Source organism: Heterocephalus glaber, unplaced genomic scaffold (genome assembly GCF_053883595.1).
Source record: "Heterocephalus glaber isolate CG9 unplaced genomic scaffold, H.glaber_assembly_v1.0 deba00001523, whole genome shotgun sequence".
NCBI lineage: Eukaryota > Metazoa > Chordata > Mammalia > Rodentia > Bathyergidae > Heterocephalus > Heterocephalus glaber.
In genome coordinates, this window is record NW_028258327.1 from 22068329 (window position 1) to 22081311 (window position 12983).

The 12983-nt window shown below is 39.9% G+C and overlaps 1 long non-coding RNA gene and 1 pseudogene across 4 annotated transcripts in view; one reads left to right on the forward strand and one right to left on the reverse strand.

Moving 5' to 3' along the window:
* Positions 1-6635: 6635 nt before the first annotated feature.
* Positions 6636-10001, reverse strand: LOC101708604 (alpha-(1,6)-fucosyltransferase pseudogene; annotated as a pseudogene).
* Positions 10002-10105: 104 nt separating this feature from the next.
* LOC101710023 (uncharacterized) overlaps positions 10106-12983 on the forward strand; it is a 478704-nt gene continuing 475826 nt past the window's right edge. For 2 of the 4 annotated variants that reach the window (XR_015441555.1, XR_015441554.1), the window contains exon 1: positions 10106-10534. This is a non-coding gene — a long non-coding RNA (uncharacterized LOC101710023). The remainder of the gene's footprint in view (positions 10535-12983) is intronic. The other 2 variants (XR_015441553.1, XR_015441557.1) reach the window with 2 other exon arrangements.

Consider the following 12983-nt stretch of genomic DNA (forward strand, 5'->3'; position numbering starts at 1 on the left):
AATGTAGCAAATCATCAAGAAGGTTATATACCATGACCAAATAGGTCCTAGGAATGCAGGGATGGTTCAACATATGCAAATCAATAAATGTAATATACTATATACAGAGCCAAGAACAAATACCACATGGTCATCTCAATAGATGCAGAAAAAGCATTTGGCAAAGTTCAACACTGATTCATGATAAAATTCCTACAGAAAATTGGAATAGATGATCTTTATCTCAACCTGATAAAATCCATCTATGACAAACCCATAGCCAACATCATGCTAAATGAACAAAAGCTGAAAGCTTTCACTCTAAAATCAGGAACAAGACAAGGATGTCCACTGTCACCACTCTCATTCAATATAGTTCTGGAAGCATTTGCCAGAGCAGTAAGACAAGAGAGAGAAATAAAAGGAACAAGGATAGGAAAAGAAGAAGTTCAATTATTATTATTTGCAGATGACATGATATTCTACATAGAAGACTTCTAGATTTAATAACCAAATTCAGAAGCATAGCTGGATACAAAGTCAATTCTCAAAAATAAATAGCCTTCTTGTACATGAATTACAAACTTATTGAGAGGGAAATTAGGGAAACAACACCTTTCACTATAGCATCAAAAAAGTGAAATAGGAATCAATCTAATGAAGAAAGTAAAAACCTCTACATTGAAAACTCCAGTACTCTGAAAAAGGAAATTGAAGAGGATATCAGAAAATGGAAAAATATCCCTTGTTCTTAGGTAGGAAGAACCAATATAGTGAAAAAGGCCATATTTCCAAAATTGTTATAAAGATTTAATGCAATCCCAATCAAAATTCCAACAGCAAGTCTCACAGAATGAGAAAAAAACCCTAAAATTCATTTGGAACCAGAAGAGTCCTAGAATAACAAAAAATTCTGGGCAAACAGGGCAAGGCAGGGGGCATCACAATCCCTGATGTGAAATTATACTACAAAGCTACTGTGATAAAAACAGCATAGTACTGGCAAAAAAGCAGACCTGAGGATCAGTGACACAGATTAAAAGGTGCACAAACAACTCCAGACATATTCAGCCATGTCATCTTTGACAAAGCAGCCAAACATCTTCACTGGAAGAAAGATCTCTTTAATAAATGGTGCCAGGAAAACTGGCTTTCCACATGCCAAAGATTCAAACTAGACCCATTATCTCTCACCATACAGTAAACTAAAATCAAAATGCATCAGAGATCTAAGTATTAAAATAGAAACACTATATCTGGTGGAAGATAGACTAGATAGAACTCTTAAGGATATTCATGTATGTAGGCAAAGACTTTATGAACAAAACTCCAATCACACAGGAACTATCACAAAGAATCAACAACTGAAATTTCATCTTATTGAAAAGCTTTTGTACAATAAAAGAAATCAATAACAGAGTGAAGAGGCAACCCAAAGTGTGGGAAAAAATTTTGTCTGCTGTTTCTCAAACAAAGGACTATTATCTAGAATATATAAAGAACTAAAAAAAAAAAACAACAAAAACCCAGACCCCCCTCCAAATTAAAAGACCCAATCCAAAAATGGGCATCTGAAATGAATAGACATTTCTCAGATGGAGAAGTAGAAACAACAAATAAAGATATGAAAAAATGTTCTACATCAATGGTCATTTGAGAGATGTAAATTAAAATAATGCTGAGATTCCATCTCCAAAAAGAATGGCTATTATCAAGAAATCAACCAATAACAAATGCTGGCAGGGCTGTGGGGAAAAAGGAACCCTTCTCCACAAGGAGAAGGAGTGGGAGTATAGACTGGTAGAACCACTATGGAAATCATTGTGCAAATTCCTCAAAAACCTAGGACTAGAGGTTCCATTTGACTCAGCTGCTGGGGGCTAATCAGACCCTTGGATACCTGTAGGGAGGATGATGGAGAATAAAAGAAGTTGGAGACAAAATTCAAGGTATAAGGGGACAGGAAGAAACCTGCTTCTAGAGGATAAGATTGACAGTCTCTGTGGTTGATGATACACTTTTGTTAGCCAGCAAGAAATGCAGAGGGATGGGTAGTGTACTTTTCCTAGAACTATGGCTGCAGTGAGATTGGGGCAATAAAAAATGAAGAACAAATTAAGCCTCACAAAGGGAACAAGTTAATGGGGACTAGGTCTTTCCCCATACTTGGATTCCTGCATTTTTTTGTACTGTCATCAGCAGATATTATTTTGCCATAGGAACACTGTGATTATGAGCTTTCCACACACAGCCAGGAAACATGTAACCTTCTGCATACTTCCCTATTTCTAAAGCAAGTTGTACTGGACTCAAGACTGTGGGACCTAAGCCATGTAGCCTGGTCCCCAAACTTTTCTGCACATAGCTTGGTCCCCAACACCTAGCTATCCCCCTTCTTGTTATCTTCCCAAAGAATTTAAAGCATCATACCACAGTGGTATATGCACATCCATGTTTATAGTGGCACACTTTATACTAATAAAATCTTGGAAATAGCCCAAATGCCTGTCAACTGAAGAATGGATAAAGAAGATGTGTTTTTTTTTTTTTAATACAATGGAGTACACTACCCTGCCATAAAGAAGGATACACTTTGAGACATTTCTAGCTAAATGGATGTGCACCTTGAGACCATATTCTTAAGTGAAATAAATCAGGCACACATGTTTAAAAGGCACATTTTTTCTCTGGTGTGAGAAACTGTTAGTGGAAATAGTTAGGTGTTAGTGGAAATAAAGACTAAAATGTATAATAATTATTGGGAAATGAGAAGAAAATATTCAAATGAGAAAGGTGAAAAAGGGAGGGGAGGGGGGGAAGGAAAGAAGGAACAAGAAAAAACGAGAATAGAAGGAAAAAATAGAGGCAAAGTTTTTATAAATAAAAAGGAGAAGAGGGGTCAAAGGGAGGGTAGAAAATGGGAAAAAAAAAAGCAAGATATATCATGTACTGGTACAAACTCCCTATGATGAATGTAATCATTATGTATATCTAAAATGTACCAATAAATAAATAAATTTCAAAAAGTAATTTTTAAAACTACCTATGAAATTATTATAGATGGGCCAGGGGATGATGATAAGAAACTATTTTATAGTAACAAAGCAGCTAGGATTTTCCCATTATCTGAAAACAGAAGAGATTCTTCTACTGGTAGCCAAAAATAGCTACCTTTTGATACCAAGAGGAATTGGAATAACAAATTTCAGATATATTCAGAAATGATATTTTATATCGATACTGTAACAGGGGCCATTTTTTTGAGCATTGTACTTGGCAGTTCTTTTCACTTTTCTTCCCTTTGTCCAACATTCTACTTTTTTTTTTTTTTTTTTTTTGAGATAGGGTCTCACTATGTAGTTCAGGCTGGCCTTGAACTCACTATGTAGACAAGGCTGGCCTCAAACTTGTGGTGATCCTACTGCCTCAGGCCCAACCACCATTCCAAATTCTAAAGAAAAGTCGTAGCTAAAATATTTAGATGTTAACTGCTGAATAATCTTTCTTTAGATTCATGAAACGCAGAACATCTGGTGATCTTCAGAAAACACCAGCATATATAATTACCCTTCTTATTCTTTAATTATTCTTTGCATTAATTAGCCAACTACAAAAAGTGTGTACATTATTGTGACACTTAACTTGCAGAAAAGTTATTTGTAACTAGCCCCAAAAGGTCAAGGTCTACTTTGACTTTCCTGTCAAAGAGGAGGAAAATAAAAGAAACCACCCTCCCTTAATGAGGAAGACCCCACTCACCTTTTGGCCCATTGTTTCCTGCTCCTCCTTTCTCCCCCTGTAAAAGCCTTTGCATTCCTGAGTTCCTGAAGATGGAACTTTGAGGACACTAGTCCCTCCATTTTCTCAGGGTAATGGCCCTTAAATGAAACTGATTTCCTTCCCAGCAACTCTTGTCTCCTGGGTATTGGCTTTCAAATGGCAAGCAGCCAGATCTGGGTCTGGTCACAATATGGTATTTTTAAAAATTTGAATTGTGAGAAAAAATAGTCATCATATTAATGTTGTCAGGAAAAGGATCAGTATGAGTTATTCAGTTTCTGTGAAACCAAGAAATGCAGTAGATGCCCTAAGTATGAAATCATTCTTTCATGAGAAAAACCTTTTTAGCTCTTCCACTGAAATAGCTCAGGAGCCATGTGACTCCATCACACACTTAACTCTTCAGTTTGTCTCATAATACTTTCTTTTCCACTGAAAGAAACCAAAGATTTTTAGAGAAATGGCTCATCAAAGTCCCAACCAAGAATGCAGGTGTGACACAGGTGATTAGAATGCAGCAGAGCTGGCTGGGAAAGTAGGTGGACCTGTTAATTACAAGATCCCAGAACACATGCACAGAACAGTTCCCAAATCCCTGTACCTGGACTTCCTGAGCAGGTTTTCAATAGGATGGCCTAGGCCTAACATCAGCCTGAGGCATCAGATTCCAGCACGATCTCTCAGGACCCATATTAGTTCAAATCCATGGAAGTTCTCATGGATTTCCTCAAGATTTGGACAGTATAAAAGGACATAGATGCCAAGAACAAACTGTTATCCTGGCTTTCCTCAAAACCAGCACACCCTGCTTTCTCCAGGGTACACTTTATCTCGCTTTTTCTTCTTTTACTTGGCCCAAGCTCACTCTACAGAGCCAGTTTCTCTCTTACTCTTCACTATCACTTTTTCAAAGAAACTTTCCACTGCTTTTTGTTCACTGCTTTCAATTCTTTGTTCAAGATGAGAAGAACCTGGAATCCAACTCCAGAAGGAGGGGTGAACAACCCAGGTAATATTTAATTGGTGAGCCACTTTTAGAAGGAGCTACCCAATAAAATAGCCAGGAGATTTCAATAACAGGTGGCTCCCTGACTTAAATCATGAAGTAACTTGTTTTTAAAAAATTGCAAATATTCTTCCAATTTCTGTGATGAGAAACCCAGACCACAAACTGTCTCATGAGATTGCCCATATTTTTTTCCAATGTGTGGAAGGAATATTGTAGTCATGGTCAGAGACTCAATTACTTTCTAACTTCTTTTTCCAAAAAACCATGAGCTCTCAAGCTATACTGTTTTAAACACAAACGTATCTTTTTCATCTTGCAGGTTCTGAAGATTTTTTATGCAATGCACCTTTGGCATTCTGGTGAAGCATATGGATACCTCTCAAAATAAAGTTATCTATCATCTATCTATCTATCTGTCTATCTATCTATCTATCTATCATCTATCTATCATCTGTAAGATCAGACCAAGGCATAATTGAGACCACTGAAGCAGGCAAAGTCTAAGCAACATGTGATGAGTTTATTGCCAGTTGGATGCAGATAGGCCAAGGGCGAGAAGGCCTTTGGCACTGAGAGAAAAGTGCTCATTGTTGATATGGGGCATTTTAGGTAGGGGAGGGGGCACTGGTCAAGAGGGTGGAAAATTTTAGCATCCTATGGGGATGGGCCTGGGGCTGGCTGATAGACAGGGTGGTTGTGAGAGCAGCAGGGTGGCTTCTGGCTTTTTGTTATCTCTGTGCTCCTGTAGATTCAGGTAGAGGGTCTGCTTGGGTAGGGGTCCAGCTTGGGGAACCTGTCACTATCTATCTCTATTTATACCATACTTGGGATTGAGCTCAAGGCCTTGTGCATGCTAGGCAAGCATTCTGGCACTGAGTTAAAATCCAGTCCTTATCATTTTATTTTTCATTTTGATACAAAGTCTCACTAAGTTGTTAAGGCTGCCTCAAACTTGTAATCCTCCTGGCTCAGACTCTCACATAGCAGAGTTCACAAGTGTGCACAACTGCACATGGCAGAATGTTTTATTTTTAAATTTTTTCTTATGTTCAAATGGGAAGGGGAACAAGGGAGGGGGAGGGGGAAAGGAAAGAAGGGACAAGGAAAAAGAGAATAGAAGGGAAAAAATGGAAACAAAGTTTTCATAAATAAGGAAGGGAAAAGGGGTTGAAGGGGGGAATGGGAAAAAAGAAGCAAGATATATCATGTATAGGTACAAATTTCCTATGATCAATGTTATCATTTATGTATATCTAAATGTATCAATAAATGTTTTTCTTCAAAAAAATTAATTTTTTCTTGTTTTTGAGACAAGGCTTTACTATAGAGTTCAGCCTGGCATTAAATTTACTATATGGCCTAGGCTGGCCTTGAACTCACAGCAATCCTCTTGCCTCAGCGTCCTGGTATTACAGGTGTGCACCACCAAGCCCAGAGGCAGAATGATTTAAATGAGTAAAGTAAATTGATCTAAAAAATAAACTAATTGTAGTGATATACAGTAATTGAGGCAAGAGATTAGGGCATGGCAAAGCTAGCTGGGGAAGTAGGTATGACCTACTAATTACAAAATCCCAGGACATGTGCACAGAGCAGTTCCTAAAGCCCTGGATGTGGACCTCTCATGAGAACTTGAGTAGGTTTTCCATAAGACAGCCTAGACCTGACATCAGCCTAAGGACTGGGTGATACGAAAAGGACAGTCCACACTGAGCTTTGCCACTGTTTGCTCTTTCATGTGGTCTGCCCTCATACTGTAGGATGTACTTCTTTTCCTACTTTAACTTAGCCCAAACTTGCTGTGCAGAGTCTGTTCCTTTTCCTACTATTGTAGATAGGTAAGTTAATTAGATATCTCATAGGCAGTTAGACAGGGTTGGCCCTCGAGGAACCAACATGGAGGACATACCAAGACACATTTCCTGAAGACTAGCATTGTAAAAGAAAAGAAACTACCACATCCACGCGCGCTTTGCCTAAGGATGAATAGCAGTGATTGATATTCTAAATAGGTATCAATCACCTGGGTAGGGGACCAAGATCTTCTGAGAAAGATCCTTGACCCACCCATTACCGCCAAAAATCCTTGCTCATTCCTTGTACACCTGCTACATGACTTGTTTCCCCATTGGATCCCCATTTAATCAATATTACCTAAGCAAGTGTACTTCAATCTTACTAGTTGACTATAGTTTTGTCCCACCTTGAACCCGCCTCTTCTGGTGGCTTTGTCCCATAAAATAACTGAGAAGCAGAATAAGAGGGCAACCCATTTTCCCATCCCCCTTCTGTCTCTCTTAGACAGAAGCTATCTTTCTCTCAATAAATTTTCCTACTCTTAACCTCCATTGTTCCTACCTAGCAGGTTTGGGAGTTAACATCTCTTTCCCCTATATCAATACATTTTTTTCCTTTTTAAAATTTATTTTTCGTTATCAAAGAGAATGTCCAGAAACATTGAGTACTAAAGAATTTGCTCATGGCATTGTTTTACAAAAGTTCCTAGTGGAGAGTGAATTATTTTATTTTCTAAAGTATCCTTCACTTATTAATGATGAGGTGGATGAACTGATGCAATTACTTAAAAAAAATCCAGACAATCCTATAAAGGAAAAAAATTCATTCTCATTTTGAATCTGTTGATTGGAGTGAATTCAGTGGTCACAACACCACCACTGGCTAAGAATCAACTTCTCCACAGCAGGGAACTGGTTCAGGTCTTCTCAATAAGTCATATAGATCTCTCAGATATAGGCGCCATGTTTGAAGTCTCACACAAAATGCCTGTGTCACTTAAGTTACACAGTGCGGCAGTGTTTGGTTCATAGGGACTTAATATTTAAAGGGCAAAGTAGAAAACAATCTGCTTGCATGTTATGTGTGAATACATCATTGTATTGTGTATGGGTTTGAGGGCATCAAAGTCCTTGTTAAAGAGTAACTCCACCAAGAAAGTACCTGTCAGTTCCCAGTTGCTCACTGTTAGGTTAGGGCCTTCTTCATCTAGTGGTTGACTGAAGTGGTTCGAACTAAGTTTGGTTGTTCATCTCTTACACCTGAGCTTTATTTCTCAGCCTCAAGGTATGTGGGGTACTTCACTGTTTCTATTTTCTCTTGGACTTTGTAGGAGGGATATAAACCTGTTCTTCCCAGCTTTCTGTTGACACCTTTAGAAGAGCCATCCCAATAATTTCCAGCCACGCCAATGATATCTCCAGGTTCCATGGGGATTTCCTCTTCAGTTCGAGGCTGGTGAGGATAAATAGCAATCTGGTTGTGGGCATTTTGGCCCCCAAAATAGTAGATGTTATCTAAAGAATGAAAGTTTGCAGAGGCATCAGGATGCAGTGTTTGCATGATTTCATAAGCAACTCGACAGACCTGGGATGAAAAAGTACACACGAGGAAGTCTGCCTGGGACAGAAAACGTATATCCAGGATCACACCCGGAAGGGAATTTTCTGTGTACTAATTGTGCAGTCCAGCTGACCAAGAGATAGAGTTATTACTAATAAATTCATAATTGGGGTACTTTGTTTTTGCTTCCTTTAATAAAGAGGGGTCATCCGTGGCCAAATACACTCTTTTTTTTATCCACTTGCATTCTACGTGTGAGAAGCTGAAAGTATTCTTCAACATGCACCATGTACTCCTCAATGGGATGGAAGGCTGCTTCTATTCCCACTTTGTCTGTGCGTCTAACATGGACTCCAATAACTGGATGCTTGAAGCCAAGCTTCTTGGTGGCCTCTTCTATTTCCTCTTTCAGCCAAGGTTGTGGGTGGATCAAATATTTGACAAACTGAGACACCCACCACACTGCAGGATCACCATGGACTCTTAGGAGTTGATCTTCGAGATCTTTTGGCACAGCCAAGGGTAAATAAGGAGGATGGGGGTGAAGACTGTCAACAATGGGGAGCTCAACCACTTGAACATTTTTGTCCTTCACTTCACCTGACCAGTGTCCACTGGAGATGCCAGATCTGTCTGTGCACGTCTCACTTACAGGTCTAAACACTGTCTCCCATCCATCAGTAGCATAGTGCTAGTTCTGAGATTCCAAGATTCGCTGGGTGCCATATGCAATCATAAAGCAATAGTCCACATGATGGAGTTGACAGCCATAGCCACAGCCTTTGTTGATGTTACACACTAGCTTCTTGGCTTTGCTGCAGTCCTTGGGATTCTGGAGATATGTTATTCTCCGCTGGACCAACTCAGTTAGATCTTTGGCTTCTTTTTCCCGCCAATCACCTGCTCCATCTGCTTGACTAAGGTAGTATAGATCTGTCATTATAGACCTTTCACGATGTCCTAAATCTGAAAGAAATTCATCTGCATGTCTTTGGAGTTCACTTCCTTTCAAATTCTTTAATTTCTTCAATTCACTCTGTAGAAAAAACCAGAGCTCTTTAGCTCCATTTTCAATTCTCCTTCTTAGGACTTCATGATCCTTCCCCAGACAATTTCTGGTTTGTTTCTTGTAATTTTCAATCTGTTCTTTGGCCTTAACAAGCTGCTCTTCTAAAACACATACCCTTCCTGTAGCTGGTCCCTGATCAAGAGAGCCTTCTGGTATCCGGAGAGATTCAGCCATTTGTCTCAATTCATCATTCTGCTGCTTCAAACGTTCCAGCTTTGCCAGAATCTTAGACAGTTCTTAACTAGAATGATCAGGGTGGTCATTATCTTGAACCAAGTGACTACCTATATAAAATAGCAAGGTCCCCCAGGCAAAAAGAATGAGCATAATCCAACGCCAGGAAACAGTCCATGGCCGCATTTTCAGATTTTCAACTCAACTCTCCTAGCTTTCTGGAACTCAAAGAATTGAAAACATCATAACTATTTCTAGTTAGTACACAGATGAAAAACTTTGGTTGCTTTAACACATGATGCTTCAGAACAATTAGTCTCTCTGGTAGTCCTGTGATGAATCTTTCAAAGAGATCCTTCTGGTGATTGAATAGGAAGCTTCATGGACTCTATGTGCTTCTTCCTCTAGATCAGCAGACACAGGCAAAACCATGTGATATTTCCAGAGGAAGGTATTATTGTTTGAATCTGGGTCACTAAAATTACTAGCTGAATTTGTTCAATCGATGAAGGAAATAAAGTACTTTATGTTGAATGAAAACACCATCAGAGTCATGGATGTCCCCTTAGCCAAAACAGCAGCAACCCGAGGCGGGAGCAAGGCTATCACACCGTCCCCCGTCGCCGTGGCCACAGCCCGGCCACAGCCCAGCCACAGCCCAGCCGCGGCTGCCCGGCTCTGGGGAGTGGGAGGAGTGTCTGGGTGGAGGATGCTTCTCCCTACTCAGAAGAGAGGAAGAAACGGAAACGGGAACTGGCCCCGTTCCGCGAGGAGAGGGAGGGGACCGGCCGGCTGGGGGCCGGGAGGGAGGCAGTGAGCGGGCGCCTGGAGCCGAGGAAACCTGGCCACTCCCAGCGGCCGGAGATAACGCGCGTAAGCGCCGAAGCTGCTCAGAGGCGCGCGCCCCTCATCACTACCTTTGATAAACCCTTGCTGGGCCGGGGATTTAGCTCAGTGGGTCCGGCGCCTCCCTTGAAAGCGCAAGGTTCCGAGTTTGATGCCCGGTACAAAACAGCAACAACAAAAAAACAACTTTGCTACCATTTGTGCTTGGCCTGACTAATTCTTTGCTCAGGACAGAAAGAACCTGGAATACACCCGCAGAAGGAGACTCCAGCACCCCCAAACCCAATAATATATTTGGCTTTAGTCAGCCAGTAGAGCAGGTAAGGCCCTTTAAGGGATTTTTTTTTCTCTCTAAAATGCCATGAAGATTTTTTTCTTCTTTCCCTGTATCTCTCCCCTAGACTAGGGAGCCCAGAGACTTTTCTCTTGGCACTAGGAACAGCTTCCTGGTGTGTCCCAACATATGGGATGGGGGACAGGGAGCACATAGCCTCTGTGTTTTTAAATTTTTTTATTTTCAGCCAGTAAGAGGCCTACAGGCTCACTTGAAGTTTATCTCTTCTTTTCTTCTGTTCCGGATACTTAGAAAAGAACAGCCAGAGAGCCTGTTATTATTATTATTTTTTTCAGTACCAGGGATCAAACTCAGGACCTTGCACTTGCCAGGCAGGTGCAGTGCTGCTGAGCTACATCCCCAGCCCTGGGGAGTCTCTTATTAATCCAGTTGCAGAAAAGATTGTTTAGGTATCATTTGTGCAACCTAGAGTTTAATATGCATTTCTTACCTCATGTTTCTGTTCTCTGTGATACTTTGCTCAGCTTTCTCTTTCTTTGAGGGGAAAAATAGCTGTTGGTAAAAAAAAACAACAGCTGTTGGTAACTTGGTCTTCTGACTGGGTAGCCACTTACCTGAGTTTACTCCCTTTGAGCTCAAAAATCCCATCCGCACTTCCCCCCTACATGGCCTTTTCTTTCTCAGGGTACTATCTTAATTAGGTTTGCAGTTTTTTGTTTTTTGGTTTTTTTTTTTTTTTTTTGCGGGCGGTCACGTGACTGGCGGCGTAGTTTAAATCAGCCGGATGGATTCCTTCATCTTTGCTTTCAACTGACCTTGCAGTCCCCTCAAAATCTCACCCTTGTAGATAGAAGCTAATTACAAAGAACATGTGGTTTTTCATCCTCTTTTCCTTTGGATTGAGCTAGATCTCTTCCTTGTTTCTTCTAACAAAATGCAGGTAATTTAGAAACATATGCCTGGTGGCTTGAGCAGAACAAAAGAACAGGTTCAAAACCTTAACCAACCCAAGTGACTGTGACTCATTCTTAGGATTTTAAAAGATTTTCTCTTAAAAAATAAGTGTCCTAGAGGAGCCCAATATTCCTCAGCCCCCTCATCGTTCTTCTCCGGCAGCCTTATGTCCCACTGGCTGCACACCGAAAGCTTTAGTCTCACAGGATGAACCCAAAGTGATGCTTCTTACTCCTAACAACTTGTTCTGCCCCTGAGAGAGGTCCCAGGAATAAAAAAAAACTACTTGAGTTCAGGTCTTTTTTTCAGTTGAAGATATCCAGAAATGCAAAAAATGGCTAGGCCAACTATCAGAGGATCTTAGTAAGTTTGCAGAAGGATTTCAAACTTTAACCTTTGCTTTTGACTCATCATGGTGAGATGTCTAATTCATTTCAGCCACTTGCTGTACCCCAGGCGAAAAAGAATCCTACAAGAGGCTAACAACTATGCAGATGAGTAATATGCTTTAAAAGGGGAAGGCAACCAACCTGGAGAGGCTATTCTCCCTTCAATGGAACCAAATTGGGACTATAATACTAGTGAGGGACTACAAATGATGTATAATATGATAGGTGCTCTTACTAAGGGGATAAAAATGTGTATTAAAAATCTGTTCATTATAATAAGGTGAATGGGGTCATACAGGGCAAAGAGAAAAATCCACCTGTCTTCCATAATCAATTAGTATAAGTCTTTCATAAATATATTAATATAGATCCATCTTCCAGGGAGGGAGAAACACTAGTGGGACATCATTTCATTTGTCAATCAGCCCCAGATATTTATCATAAATTATAAAAACTTCAGATGGGGGCTGGGGATTTAGCTCAGTGGTTTCTCTGCCTGTTGCACAAGCGCAAGGACCTGAGTTTGATCCTTAGTACCAAAAAAAACCCAACTTCAGATGGGCCCACAGACACCTATGACCCAATTGTTGGACATAGCCCTTTCTGTGTTCAACAACTAGGTTCTGGAGTATAGTCAAAAGAGAAGTTTTTTTTGCAAGTACCTGTGTCAGATTAAGGAAGTTCTCATTCATTTATTTAGCCTATTGAAAGGATTTGATAATAAGAATTTCTTTGAAAAGAAAACATTCAGAGCACTTTAGAAGTTTGTCAAAATTATATTATGTAAATGACATTAAAGTTGAAAGAGACTCGCAGTATTTTCCTTGATGATATAAGCTGTGTCATACAGCATTTAAAAGGATCAATAACATACTAGAAAATTGAATTTTAAGAGGTATGAAAAGAATTATACACCATAACCAAATGTGGTTTATCTCAGGTAAGCAAGCCTGGTTCATCATTCAAAAATCAATTAATGTAGTTCTCTACACCAATACATAAAAGAAGAAAAAAAATCATACAATTGTATTTGACACAGAAAAAAAGCATTAAAAATACACAACTCTTTTATAATTAAAAAATCTCCAGATCCTAGAAATAGAAAGGAACTTCCTCAAGTTGCTGGACATG